The 13,368-nt window shown below is 38.0% G+C and overlaps 1 protein-coding gene across 1 annotated transcript in view; it reads left to right on the forward strand.

The window, feature by feature from the left end:
- The first annotated feature begins 1,617 nt into the window (after positions 1-1,617).
- Positions 1,618-13,368, forward strand: part of LOC114519435 (transcription factor SOX-2-like) — a 56,742-nt gene continuing 44,991 nt past the window's right edge. Inside the window, exons 1-2 of the mRNA XM_028539560.1 lie at positions 1,618-2,489; positions 4,918-5,108. The gene's annotated coding sequence lies outside the window, so the exon portion shown is untranslated. The remainder of the gene's footprint in view (positions 2,490-4,917; positions 5,109-13,368) is intronic.

Consider the following 13,368-nt stretch of genomic DNA (forward strand, 5'->3'; position numbering starts at 1 on the left):
TCACGCTTTTCATATAATTCTCCAAATGTTATCCGAATTCTTTGCTTTGTTTGAAGAAACAAACAATCTTTCGTCAGCTCTGTTATTTAGCGTGCACTACTTGCAAAAATTACAGAACTTTTCTAAACAAGATTTGGCGCTTTGTCTTAGTCTTAACCGTGTGTTGAGGGTTGATTGTAATGGTATTCCTGTCAGGGGTAATGTCAGAAAACTGGGGAATATACATCTACTTTGTATGGCTTTTCCTGTGTGACACGTCGCATTCAGAGCTTCAATCCTTTGATGAGGAAGCATTTCTAAAGTCATTGGCATTGCCATCTTGCTGAGTTAATCCCGCTAAGCGAATTTGAAGGTACTATGACTATTAATTTCTTAAGAAATTGATTGTTTTTATAGTCAATGATCACAAAAATATTAGCATAACGGAGGTAAATCATCAGGATGGCTACGCTACGCGTTGTAAGCGTGTGTTTTTTGAATGCTGTGTTGTCAAAATGCGCCAGATATCGACTTCTATCAACTGAAGGAAACATAGTAATGCACCAGACTTAAGATTACGTAGAGTTTTCAGCCAGCTATCAGAGATTTAAACGAAAAAAATAGTCAATATGTAAGTTAACAGAACAATGACAATTATAGATGCAAATTTTACAACAATGGACGAACTGGCTTGTTTGAGATACTCGTAGCTCGTGTGCATTGTGAACTGGTTCGTTTGAGATCATTAAGAAAATATGGAACGAAGGAATTGAATGAGATGTCGTTGGAAGATTTCGAGGGTTTTTCTTCGCTGTAAAACGCGAATTCTGGCGCTCCTGTTGTACCAAACGTCTCTCTGAGTCTGTTGAAAATGCAAAGATCAGTTCTGACCAGAGATAGCTGCCCTGACAACGCGGGCGAGTTTGTAAATAAACCATCCTGAGTGATGCATTGTGAAGACGATCGTGGCCGGCAGACTTCAACTGTGACAAATTCACACAGAGGGCCATAGATAATGGCTTGCATGTGTTTTGCAATAAATTGTCTGCCAGTTCTTTTCAAACACAAATTCAAAGTCTGATGTGAGGTAAACTTCCTTGTTGATCTCTTTAGTTTGTGAGCGTTCTCTCGCACACCGGCTGCAACATATGGATTGATGATTTGCGTTTTCATAATAAACCGTGCTCAGCTCCACGTACAAGCCTGCCTACAAAAGCAGTTATCTTTTGCCGGTATTCCTCCTATACAGTTATTCAGGTACATTTCTGAATCACAACATTCATCGTTTGTTCCACCAATAGCGAGAGATGGCCATCTAACCTTGCGACAAACCCGATCGAAAGTCAGATAAATATAGCCCGGACACTTGCAGCTCGATATTAAACGCAGAAATCCAACCGTTTCCATCCAGTAAAGATTCTTAAAGATTCGGTATACTTCATACCCGGTCATATAAGGCACCCGGTCTGAAGAAATTTTGCATATTGAGTACAAGCACTATTCTATTGTTATAAATCACTTTGCTTAGGTAGACCTTTGACGTCAAAGTTTAATCGATATAACTTAAGGGATATTCCAAGGACAAGACTCTCTTGTATTCGCCGTGCGAAGCTGATTATCAGCTGTTCCTTAGTGCGCGCAATGCCGAACACTTTCACCCGATCCTTGTGTAAAATTTGCGCAAATGCGGTTAGAAGGATCACGCAGCCGACGCGCAAGTTCGTCATTTTAAGTCCAATTTACTTTCGCGGGTTTAATCTTTAGTGCGATTGTTCCCGCTCGTCAGGTTAATGTATTGACATTTATGTAACATGATTCGCGCGAACGCGCCGATACCCATGGCGAAACATCTCAAACAATATGCACTTTTTGCCTCGTATTTTTCGCCAGAAATTTTTCCCGATGCCGCAAGACGGCGCAGAATATGCAAATCAGACGTTGCATCGCCGTTCGCGAGCTTGCGCCGTCGTATATTCGCGCCGTAACTAACGCTGCATACGCAATGAGCCATGCTGTCATTATTGAGCTGATAACTGGACCTTAAAGAGTAGAGTCTTTGTCCTTTGTCCCATTCACACTTTTAGTAAACAAAGTATATGTTACACATTGGGTTTCATACTGCTTCGAACACTTTCCTATCCGCTTATCGTGTTTATATACGAATAAATGGATTGGAAAATCGGTATTTTGTACGACTAGTTTTGGACTTGACAATCTCCGCGAGTGAAACTACGGTGTCGTGGCTTTGTAGTGCTTTGTATGCTGCGCAAGAGCTTTCAAACGCGTAGCCAATGTGCGGATATACACAGCGTTGTATTTCAAACTCGGATTCGTTGTAAAGATTTCTAGTGGATGGTTATAAAGCTGGGATATATTTGCATCTCGATTTGGGTGTCCAAGGCGATTTACATTTTTATGGTTTTGCGGTTAGTTGTTGTTAACAATGGCCAATTAAGCAGTGCTTGAAATACTGAAAGGTTTGCATCGCGGCTCGGGCTATATGCCAATTGGTAAGTCGGCACGTGTTTTTAATCTTGTATTCTCTATTTTTTACGAATATTTCAAGGTTTCAGAGAAACTTAAAAAATAGCTCTTCTTAGTTGACAACAATATTCTTTCATTCTGTTCTCTGGTGTGCTCAAGCCGTAAGGCGGCAACAGCCTTTTCAGCGGCGCCAAATAAATTGAGAACATCCTTAGTGCAATGCATACGATTTCGGACGTAATTGCATGTGTGTTATTCTTTTATTCCCTTCTATGTTATTTGTAGTTTCTTGAGAAGCAGGATACCATTAGTGTTTTTTTCCTTTAATTTTTTTTGCATTGATGCAATTGTATCTGATGTTTCTCAAAATTTACAGATGGTTTATATTTTATGCCACTCTGAGTCTCCTCCCTTGGGATTTGCAGCATAAGACACTTCACTTCAGACTTAGTTTTCTTTCAATTTCAAACCAATTTATACGACGCATTTTCGACCCCTATTTGAATTCATTTGAATGTACTCAAGGAAGTCGTTTGAAACAATAAAAAGAGATATGTTTGTTTTCTTTCAAATTGACCATGTTTGGACGTATTATTTTAGTGGTTTTCCATCATAAAAGAATCGAAACAAGGTATTTTCAATTAAAACACTTTTAACAGTTTTAAAACCTCAAGTATGCACCTAAACTACCTGAGTAATAATATGCTTTTTACGTATTCCAAACGCTCAGCCTCATGCAAGTCTGGCCCTGAACCTATTCATTTTATTCTATTAATGTTTTATTGCTCAATAACCTCATTGTCCAACTCAAACGTTGTTGTTTTTTTTAACTGAATTACATTGCATCTGTTGAATAGATGGTGCAGTTTTTTGTATAAGAATTTTTTTTCCTATGAGTTTGTGTTGCAAATGTCGTTCTGCAAACCATTAGAGCTCAGGATTTGAAATCGTGGCAACCATCCAAAGCGTCTTGACAAGATGACAGCATTGGAATGGCGCGTTGACAAGTTTACTAAAAGCAATCGCGAATGTATTTCGTCAGTTGGCAAGACAAAATCTAATCTTAACTCAACAAAAAAGTCAGCTCTGGCTTTCACAACGTTGCATTAATCTGCGCAAATGATCACGCGCATGTCTTATGCGGTATTAAAACTACAACGACTACAACATCCACATAAACAGATTTGTGGGAAAAGGAAGGCCAACTCTAGTAAGGTATTCTAGTGAGATCTAAGGTATTTGTCTAGTTAGCATGGAAATACAACTCACCCATGAATATATACACGATTTTTATGCTATGTTTTTATTTAAAATATCTCTTCCCTGTAAAGTAAGGCATGCAGTTTAAATTTTTGCACCTCAAAGTGCAGACATGTATTTGTGAATATTTTTAAAGCTATTTTTCCCTGTGAGAAGGCATAGCAGTGAAACCAGTGATTATTGGAGAGACAGCTAGACAGAGAGACCCACAAACGTTCATTCTATATGTGAATGAGGGTTTTCTGACTGAAGAAGTCACCGAATTATTTCTATGCAATATAATAATTGTTTTAAACAGCAATAAAAACCATCTTGCTACAAGGAAGCCAACTCTAAACATAGACAGATTGTGCATTATGCTATGGTTACAGACCATTAATCAGTCAGCCTGGTTAAAATCGTTCTGCTTGAGTTACAGATTGCCTATCATACAGGCAATTCACATTTACTTTAGTTTAGGCACTAATAAAACACTAAAACATTTCTACTCTTTTTAAAAACGAGAATGTTCAAATACAATGTTGACACAGTCTCTCAGTCTTTTGGGGCAATGAATCCTAGCCGGGATTTTTTATGATTACTGACCTTTCAAAGTTTAGAAATGGTCATATCTTAACAAATTTATACATGTGAGGGTGAAATCTCCGGAATTAAGGAGAGTGAAGGGTTGGCCTATTTTGATGCTGCATTTATTCCCCACAGTCCGGAATCCAGGCTTTCAGTTATGTTATTTTTATGTACAACCACCTTTGAGCAAATGCCTAAAATATTGAACCACAGTTGGTTTGAATTAACTGAGATGAGTCTTGGCCAATCTGGCTCCAAATTTGTTACAAGCCTCTAGCAAGAAGACATTGTTCAATTGTTTCACAACTCTAAACAGCTCGCGTGAGAATTCACACCGTTTCATCAAGCAGTTAGCGAACATATTGTAAAATAAACGTCTCACTAGATTAGAAACAAATATAAATCTACAGTATATACCAATTTCATAGTCTTGTTTAAAGAGTGTCCCTATAAGATACTTTATTATATTGCGTATTTATTAGCGCGGATTTTACTTATGAATGGATTTCAAGATATCATATCATATTGTTCTCTCCCCCCCTCGAATTTGCCTTTCCGTACCCCCCTGACTTTCTGATTGCGATCGTCTTTTCTGATTTTCAAGTGATCCTTCTTTTTTATTTTCAGGTTTTGTTATTAACTGTGTGGATTTTATTATTTCTGGGTGTACTTTATGGATACATGAGGATCTTTAGTATATCAATGGTATTTTTACTGTGGAGTATGGTACATTGTGGATATTGCGAGGATATAAATGAGGATCTGGGTTGGATTTATTACTCCTGCTTATGAATGATGGAAAATTGGGGCAGAATGAGGTAAGTCGATACCAGTCTAAATTTAGACACTAAGAAAAAAAAGACGAGACAAATTGTTCGCCGGATGACGCGTCATTTTGTGCAGGAAGCTCGATGCTGCGTGGCTAGCACGCGTGTGCTACGCGCGTTCTGCGTTGATCGCGCGCGTTGGTCGCGCGCGTTGCTGTCACGCAGAAGTTGGAGTTACCACCATTTGAACTGTGTGTAAACTGGAACGCTAACTCCTGAAAACATCCCTATATTAGCTTGAAGCCAAAATAGTTTTTCTGAGTTATGAGCTGAAATACTTGATGCCTAACGTTGAGCTGTGTGTCAAATTAAAGCTATTGAAAAGTGATCTTTTATGTGGAAATTTCAAGACAGGAAATATATAGAAAAAACAAAAACAATTACCAACCGGCAAAAAACAGGGAAATTTTTAGATATATTTGAGATATTTCCCTTTGAGCTAAAATCTCGAAATGTTACGAAATATAACTTTTTAATAGCTTTAATTTCATATACGGCTCAACATTTGGCGTTAAGTATTTCAGCTCATAACTCAGAAAAAGTAAAAAGCACTGGCTTCAATTTCCCCCCTGAGTTGTCATTCCAGTTTGTTTACAATTCAATGGTTACCACTGAGTAATCTAGAATATTGGGCAAAACAGCAAAGTAAAATTCACTGCATTGTTCGCGCTTGCGTGATTCACGTATGCAGGCTTGAGACATGTTTTGTTGCCATTATCTGAAGTCACCATATCATTGTTCTTCCTCATTATACGATTTCTGCCCTTGCAATTAAGCAATATTTTTGACAGCTGGAAGAAATCTGGCCGGGTATAGGAATATTGAAATGACTATTTCTATTTTGGAAATGTATTTGAAAATATTAGCGCTGCATACACACACAACAGCTTAGAACACCTATTATATCATCCTACTAAAATTGCTTGATCTCAATTATGGTAGCCTTGCATTTAAGGATTCACCCATGTTTGTGTCGTCTAAAACTCGATTTGATAATGGACAATAAACACTCTCATGGTCTCTCAACTTTGTCTATTTCTGTCCTATCTACACTCATGTGCTTCACTTTTGACGCCTAAAATATAGGTTGCTAATTGGTTGCTAATAAAATACATATCATTCGAGTGCAGATCAGCCAGCAGACAGTAAATTTGATCTGAAAAGTGACCTCGCGAAACACAGTAAATCATGCCCTCGCGTCATCCCACTTTTCTTAACGATTGCAACACGGTTGCAATAACGCTTAAACCTAAATGCTGCCGTTGACGAGTGAATATAATTGGATTGGCGATGTTTTGATAAAGCATCAGGTTTTATTAAGAGTGCTTTAAATCCTCTTGGTCAGCATATTTGGTTTACCATATTAGTATCGATTGTATTTCACTGTGCATGCGTGCGTGCACTAAACATTATGAGATCTTGATGACAGAGATTTGCTGACAATGATACAGTAACTCATGAGGAAAGTTATAGGCTTTGACATAAATACAAAAATACGATGGTTGTGAACGACAGATGATGGTGGATGGAAATTTTATTACCAGCTAGTTTCGTGCCATACACGTGACGTTGTTCCCTTTCGATAAAATTGTCTAATGACTAAGTTGTATATGCACTGAAGGATTATATTTATATGGTTTTAGATTACTCATCATTCTTTCAGAGTAGATATAAACACGGTACACCCTTAGACAATATATACCCTTTCACCCCTGAAACCACCCGAGGGCTAGTTCAGCGCGTGCAGTATAGCATTGTTGTATTTATCAGCTAAAAAGTAAGCTGCAAGTACCATAATTTTCTTAAGTGGATCGTTTGATCGAAATAGCGTTTTAACGCCTGTAGGTGAAATAAGATTGTGAGATTTAAAAATAAGCGAAATGAAATTAAGCATGATGTAATGGCTAAGCTGCCTATAAGCACGGGTTAGTTGGATCAGTAATGCGCTCTTCTGTGCAATTTTTATCGATGTAGATTGAGGTTTTTTCATCACAACGTCGCTGCATTTAAGTTAAGCGACATTGAAATTTAGCTTTCATCTAGGCTGGGCATTTATGGCGATCGCAGAAATGTAATTTGCTAGAAGCTTAAATTGTGGACGGCTTTTGCACGTCAACCTGTTGCATTTTCGCAACATTTCCCAGATTCGCGTACATGATTTAGAATGCAAACATTCCGCTTGTATGTGGAGGTCTCAGGTCTTAAATCCGCAAGGAAAATTTACACCATCATTTGTTTGACGTGTCAAAATGCTTCAGCCTACGTCGTAGACCTCTGAACCTATGCGAGGATGCAGTTAACATCCTTTAACAGTTCATTAAATCATTTGTCTGCGTCTTCCCTGTCCTCTCTCGACCGTTTCTGTCTCTGCACAGGTCAAGTGTTGTGAATCTCTGGATGTAATCAAAATGCTACTCTCCATGCACCTGTCCTCCCACATTTCATGACTGGAGATTTAGAATCGAAATTTTCGGCACATGTTTAGGTCGCGTCCTGACCCCAAATTACGTCTCCAGCTAAGGTTTATACACTGAATCGTATTTAAAGAAAAAAAAGTTAATCCCCTCTTTGGATTATCCACCTTAATCCATTTATTTATTTACAAGATTTTCTGTATAGCAACGCGAAAATGCAGCGATGTGCAAGTAGTTGACTAAAGTTGTACCGCAGGTAGCTAACTTCACCTCGCCCTGTAGGTTACAAACGATTGCGCAAAAACTCTGCTCACAATCCAGAGTTATTTGATAGCCGTGTTAACATTTTAGCCTTCCATCTTTCCAAAGAAGTGATCAAGATTAATTACCCTAGTCTTCAGCAGCAAGGATATAGGATTCCCTGTTGAATGACTGTTCAGACAAAATGATTAGGGCTATGGCATTACGAGTGATGGCTCGTTAACATTTTGACGTCATGATTCATTTTTTACGACCCCGGATTAGGGAACACGTGGTTTTAAATGTTACCAGCCATGGATCATGCGATCACACGCGAGCTGGACTTTGAACCAAGGGATCGCGTGGAAACTCGGAAAATTCCACCACGTGTTGATGACGTGAGTTCTTTAATTACTTGACCTGAATCACCATTACCAACTTTTTTGCAAACATCATATTCGGTTTATCTGTGGACCATTGGAGATTCCTGGGTACGATACCTCCCACCCCCCCCCTCTCCCCTAGTAGCATGATTGCTGTATTATCATGTTTACAGACAGTGGCGAAACTAGAACGATAATTGGGGGGGGGGGTGAATATTCATATATTTTTGCTAGTTCTGCCAGATGTGTTTCTTTCTGTAAATGCAATAGCTTACAATAGAAATCCGTCGGGCAGAACTTAATATATGAATATACACACCCTCCCCCTCCCCAATTATCGTTCTAGTTACGCCCCTGTTTACAACACGCGTTTCTCTGCAACAAAGCCAGGGTCCTCACCCTCACCCTCAAACGTACGTACAACAATGTATATTATACGTTTCCAAATTACTATCCACTTATACAGACTTTGCCTTTCGTAAATCGACCCTATACTGATAGGAACACACATGCACTACTGCTCACGGTATTAACATCATGTGCTGAATGAAATTTGTTTTAATGTTTCGTTGGATTAAGGAATAGATTTGAGTGCTCTGATAATAGTATACACGAGAACGTCATTTTTTTGGAATTTTGAAATAAATGGCATTCCTGAAAATTATTTTTTTCATTCTTAAGTTCTGAAAATGATCAACACAAGTAGCCACTTTGTAGGGGAAAATGCGCATGCCTCTCTATCAAAGCATTACATCCTTTCCCAAACGTTTTCATTTTCGTGACTTAATGCGGTTTCTCTCTATTTTGATTAGCGAAGTATGCTATAGTATCTCAACGTCTTTACCAGGACTAACAGCGAAGATTTAGCAGTATGATAGGAATTGCGGTTAAACGTATTGGGGGGTCTGTGATAAAAATATGCCCGCTGCTGTCTCAAGGCAAAATAATTGATTGTCTTACGCAGATTAAAACCATTCACCAAACTGTATTCAGAATTTGATTTGAAGTTTGCCCAAGGTTAGGAATATATAGCTGTTTGTTGTCTTAAAAACTTTGGTTAAATATTATTGCACGTGTATTAGAACAATGCGATTAGGGTGGATCAAGTGTTGGTTATGATCATATGGTGCTGGTGGTCTGTTGTAGGTCTAAACCTGAATCTAAGATTCAATGCCTCAGTTTTATTGTGTTTCTGTAATTCTATTATTTCTTCTCCGCCCCAAGGGCTGTTTCCTGCTTGCCCGCTTACATGCCCTACGCCCCTTTATCATGCACGAAAAAAATTGAATCGATTCAAATACCGAGAAAATAAAAAGATCGCATAAGCTTCTTGCGGAGAGGAGTCGACAGGGCTTAACCATTTTTGGATCAAAGAAAATCGGACTTAAAGAATTAAGCTTCCCCTGTCATCCTTATCTATCTTTGCTGAAGCGTGCTATTCCTAAATATATTATAAACAAAAAGTCGGGTCTCTATTGTATAATTAAATGATAATGAATTGTCTATCTGAAACAGCTTGTTGAGCTGTCAAATGTTGGCTTTGATAAGATGAAATCTTATTTAATTTGGCCTGCCTGGGGATGCTTTGGCGGTAGCAATTAAACATGGATTCGGACCAACAAACGTTGCATTACTAAACGTATGCTAAAATGGTTCCACATGCAGAATCTTGTTTTCACAACCAGTGTTTGGGGTGAATCAAGGCTATCAAAATCTGATTCAATGAAATTTGTTTACACAATTTCGGGCAGAGTTCCTCTTCTTGTAGAAATGCAGACCGAATAAAATATTACTGTTTAGAGATATTCTATGTATTATATTACATTATATACACCTCTTTTAAAGCCTTGAACCCAGTTCGTGATGCCTAAATTTTATCGCCCTCAGCGAAATCATGTCATGTGTTTGTGTTTAATCGTTTATGTCAATCTTATTGATTGATTTTTAATTCTGTGTACAAATATATGGCATTTTTGTGTCCCATCCAATACGAGTTTTCTCACGAAATGTAACGATATAGCGCATTTTATTTAAATGTATCTCGAAGCGAACGGTTTGCGCATTTCATGCCCGTTCTGCGTGTAGAGTTTTTGTATAGGGTGCGGTGAATGTGGGTACCTTTCAATGATCGTACCTCGGGCCGCAAATATTTCGAACCCGGAATATTTTAGTGTTGTCATTCTGCCAAACATTCTCTGGAGTAAAGCGCTGGGGAAAAGGGCGTTGACACGTCTGCAGAAGTGCTCGAATCGCAAATCGAGTTAAGCTACCTTGTAAAAGAATAGAAATTGCTTTAAGCCTACCATAATCTGATGCATCTTCCAGAAATTCAAACCATCTTTTTGTTTTCTTGCCCCAAAATTGTCTTCAGCGAAATATAACGAGCGATCTTTAAAGCGGCGTTTTGCGCGCTTGCACCAGCTCCAATGTCGTTGCTATTAAGCCAGTTCATTCTTCTCATCTCTCGGGTGTATGCAAGCCGATTGCTGGTTGCCATTTAATCCCATGTTAAATCTGTCATTGCTTTAAAGTTTTGTACACGATGAAAGACATTCATGTGCTTATATCCTCAGTTATGGCACGCTGGTTAGTGGTTACCAAGCATCTTAATCCACCCAGCAGGACGTAGCTGAGGTTTGTGATATCGCAAAACTCTGGTGGAAAATTGATCTTTTTTAGTCGTTTCGTGAACTTGTCTTCTTGTCAACGGCACGTCGTCAATAATGAGTCATTTCCCTTCACTGCATACAGTCTAAACTTGTGTTTGTAATCCGTGAATAATCCCTGATATCATGAGATATTTATCACCTAGACACTAGTGAGTCCTAGCAAGATAACCAGGCTAAATTCAGTTAAAACTATCCACGATTTGGAGACACGATGGCTGGGTGATGGCGCAATCTAACTCATTGAATATGTCATTGAAGTTTCATGCAAATTTGCTCTTTTTCTATCGCTGGTCAAAAATAGCTCGTCGTGCGCTTAAATTTCGTTGAAAATACCTTCAATCGGAGATATCACCACGTTCCTCAAGGGTATAAAAGAGTTTGATATCGTATCGTAATCCGCTTATGCTAATGTTTTAGCATCACGAAACACTTGTAAAATTGCTTTCCAGGTAGATTTTTCATCTTGCGAAAGTCGGTCCAAAATGGATAACTTCTTTTATGTAAGATTTGTGGCATCTTGTGTACAATATACGCTGAAAAAGTAGCCTTCAAATTCTCTACAGAATCCACTTTTCAGATGGAAATTAACGACTTAAAAAATGCCTCGTAAGCTTATTATGACAGTCCTCAAACTAGACTATTAATTTTGCGAGCATTTGTGAGCTAAATCTGATAGAAAGTGGCGTGATAATTAAAATTTGATATTATTTACTAATTGAAAAAGCCCTGATCTTATTATGGTTGATTCTGAATTTTGCAAACTTTTTTAGAAAGGTTGTGGGCGGGATATGTGTTGGCAGAGAGTGAAACGTACTATTCATATAAAGACAAATGCTTTAGGCTTTCAATAGGCTTTCAATACGTTTTATTTCACCTTAAAGTTCAACGAACGTCAGACCAGAAAAGATTTATGGTGCAATTAAAATGGATGTGATACTGCAGTGATAGATTTTCTTGTCACTCAGGATTGGTTTGCCTGCTTCTAAATTCATTTAGGTTTTTTCGTTTCTCATTTTACGTTTCTCGTATTCACTGCTAAAGCTCCCTAGTGAATGTTTAGGTTCCATTCATCATTAAGGTAACAGCGAGTTTTCGGGTTATCAGGATTTTTGTTGTCTGTGAATTGAGCCAGGAGTATTGGAGTAATCGTCTGACATACCGGAAAGTCTGCTAGATGATTGATGTAATATTTGCCCATTAGCTGGAACACTACGCGAAATGATGTTTCGGGTACCTTTCTGTACCATTTGGATTGATTCGAATCTGTCAAACTGTTTCTTCAAAGTCAATGAGGTTAATTATATCCGGACACAGAATATCCCCCCCAAAAAAATTGGGAACTAAAAAGTAGAAATTCACTTAAAATTTGTGTGGGCACACTCAGGTGCTTGATAGCCAACTCATCACGATAAAAGGTAAATTTGAAGAGCTATTACCTTTTCAGGAGACGACCTGTTTACGGGTTGTAAAAATAGTCGAGACACTTTTAAATTTTGAATTATATACTCAACCTTTTCTTTGTACTTTACTAATGTAAAATAAACCGCAGTGAATGAAGCTGTCAGTCTTTAAAATAGGTTTTGGTTAATTTGAATTGAAGAGTTTTTGTTTTTTATGCACCGCGAGGTAATTTCAATAGCAAAGTACTTATAAATTCCGGTACAAGCGCATGCATGCTTCTTGTCGGAAACCGCTTAAAATGCGCACAAAAGCACGCAAATTTTTTTCAGAAAAAAAGGTTAGTTATTTAGCAAATAAATGCATATCTGGGGAGTATTTTGAATTCATCGCTGAAATGTATTAGTTTAGTTGGTGATAAACACGATGATGCTTGGTTTCATAATATTAAGCCTGCTTTTCGTTTAGTCGTTTAGTCATTGCAGGACCCCACTGAAAAACACTATAAGGTGATGTAGGTATCCTGGTTAACTATAATAATAATAATAGTCGTACTGTCGTGAACAAGTCCTTTTGACCGATGAGAAATAGTCCGAAAGTAAATTTGTCTCTATTGTTGTATTCAAAATCGTCCATCGTTGACTGCATACACGTAGAAATATTCTATCACATCAATCACCTTGACATGTTCACGACACTAACAACCTACAGTCTTATATAAGGTTTTGTGCATGTGACCATTTACATTCAGAAAATGCAGAAATATTTAAGTCGGGCGCAATATTACAATCGTGCCAATAGAATCGTTCGAAAAAATGTCGACCAGTTCATTTGCTAACTTGACGGAACACATTTGAACAACTCCTCGACAATTTGAATAGTTCCTTAAAAAGTTCCTGACTTTCTGTTTCATTGACCAATCAGACTGCTCAAAAATAAAATATAAAATTTGATTGGTCAATGAAACAGGAAGCTAGGAACTTTTTAAGAAACTTTTCAAATTGTTGAGGAATTTTCAGATGTGTTTCTTCAAGTTAGGAAATGAACTGGTCAACATTTTTTTTAGACCCGACCTTGAGTATAAACTGGGTTGTTTGCCAGGGGAAAGTCCAGCTTTGTTGGGGAAATGGCTTTAGACAATGAAGTT

The sequence above is a fragment of the Dendronephthya gigantea genome, unplaced genomic scaffold, assembly GCF_004324835.1.
Source record: "Dendronephthya gigantea isolate DGI-Jeju-01 unplaced genomic scaffold, DenGig_1.0 000013F, whole genome shotgun sequence".
In the NCBI taxonomy this organism is placed as follows: Eukaryota; Metazoa; Cnidaria; class Anthozoa; order Malacalcyonacea; family Nephtheidae; genus Dendronephthya; species Dendronephthya gigantea.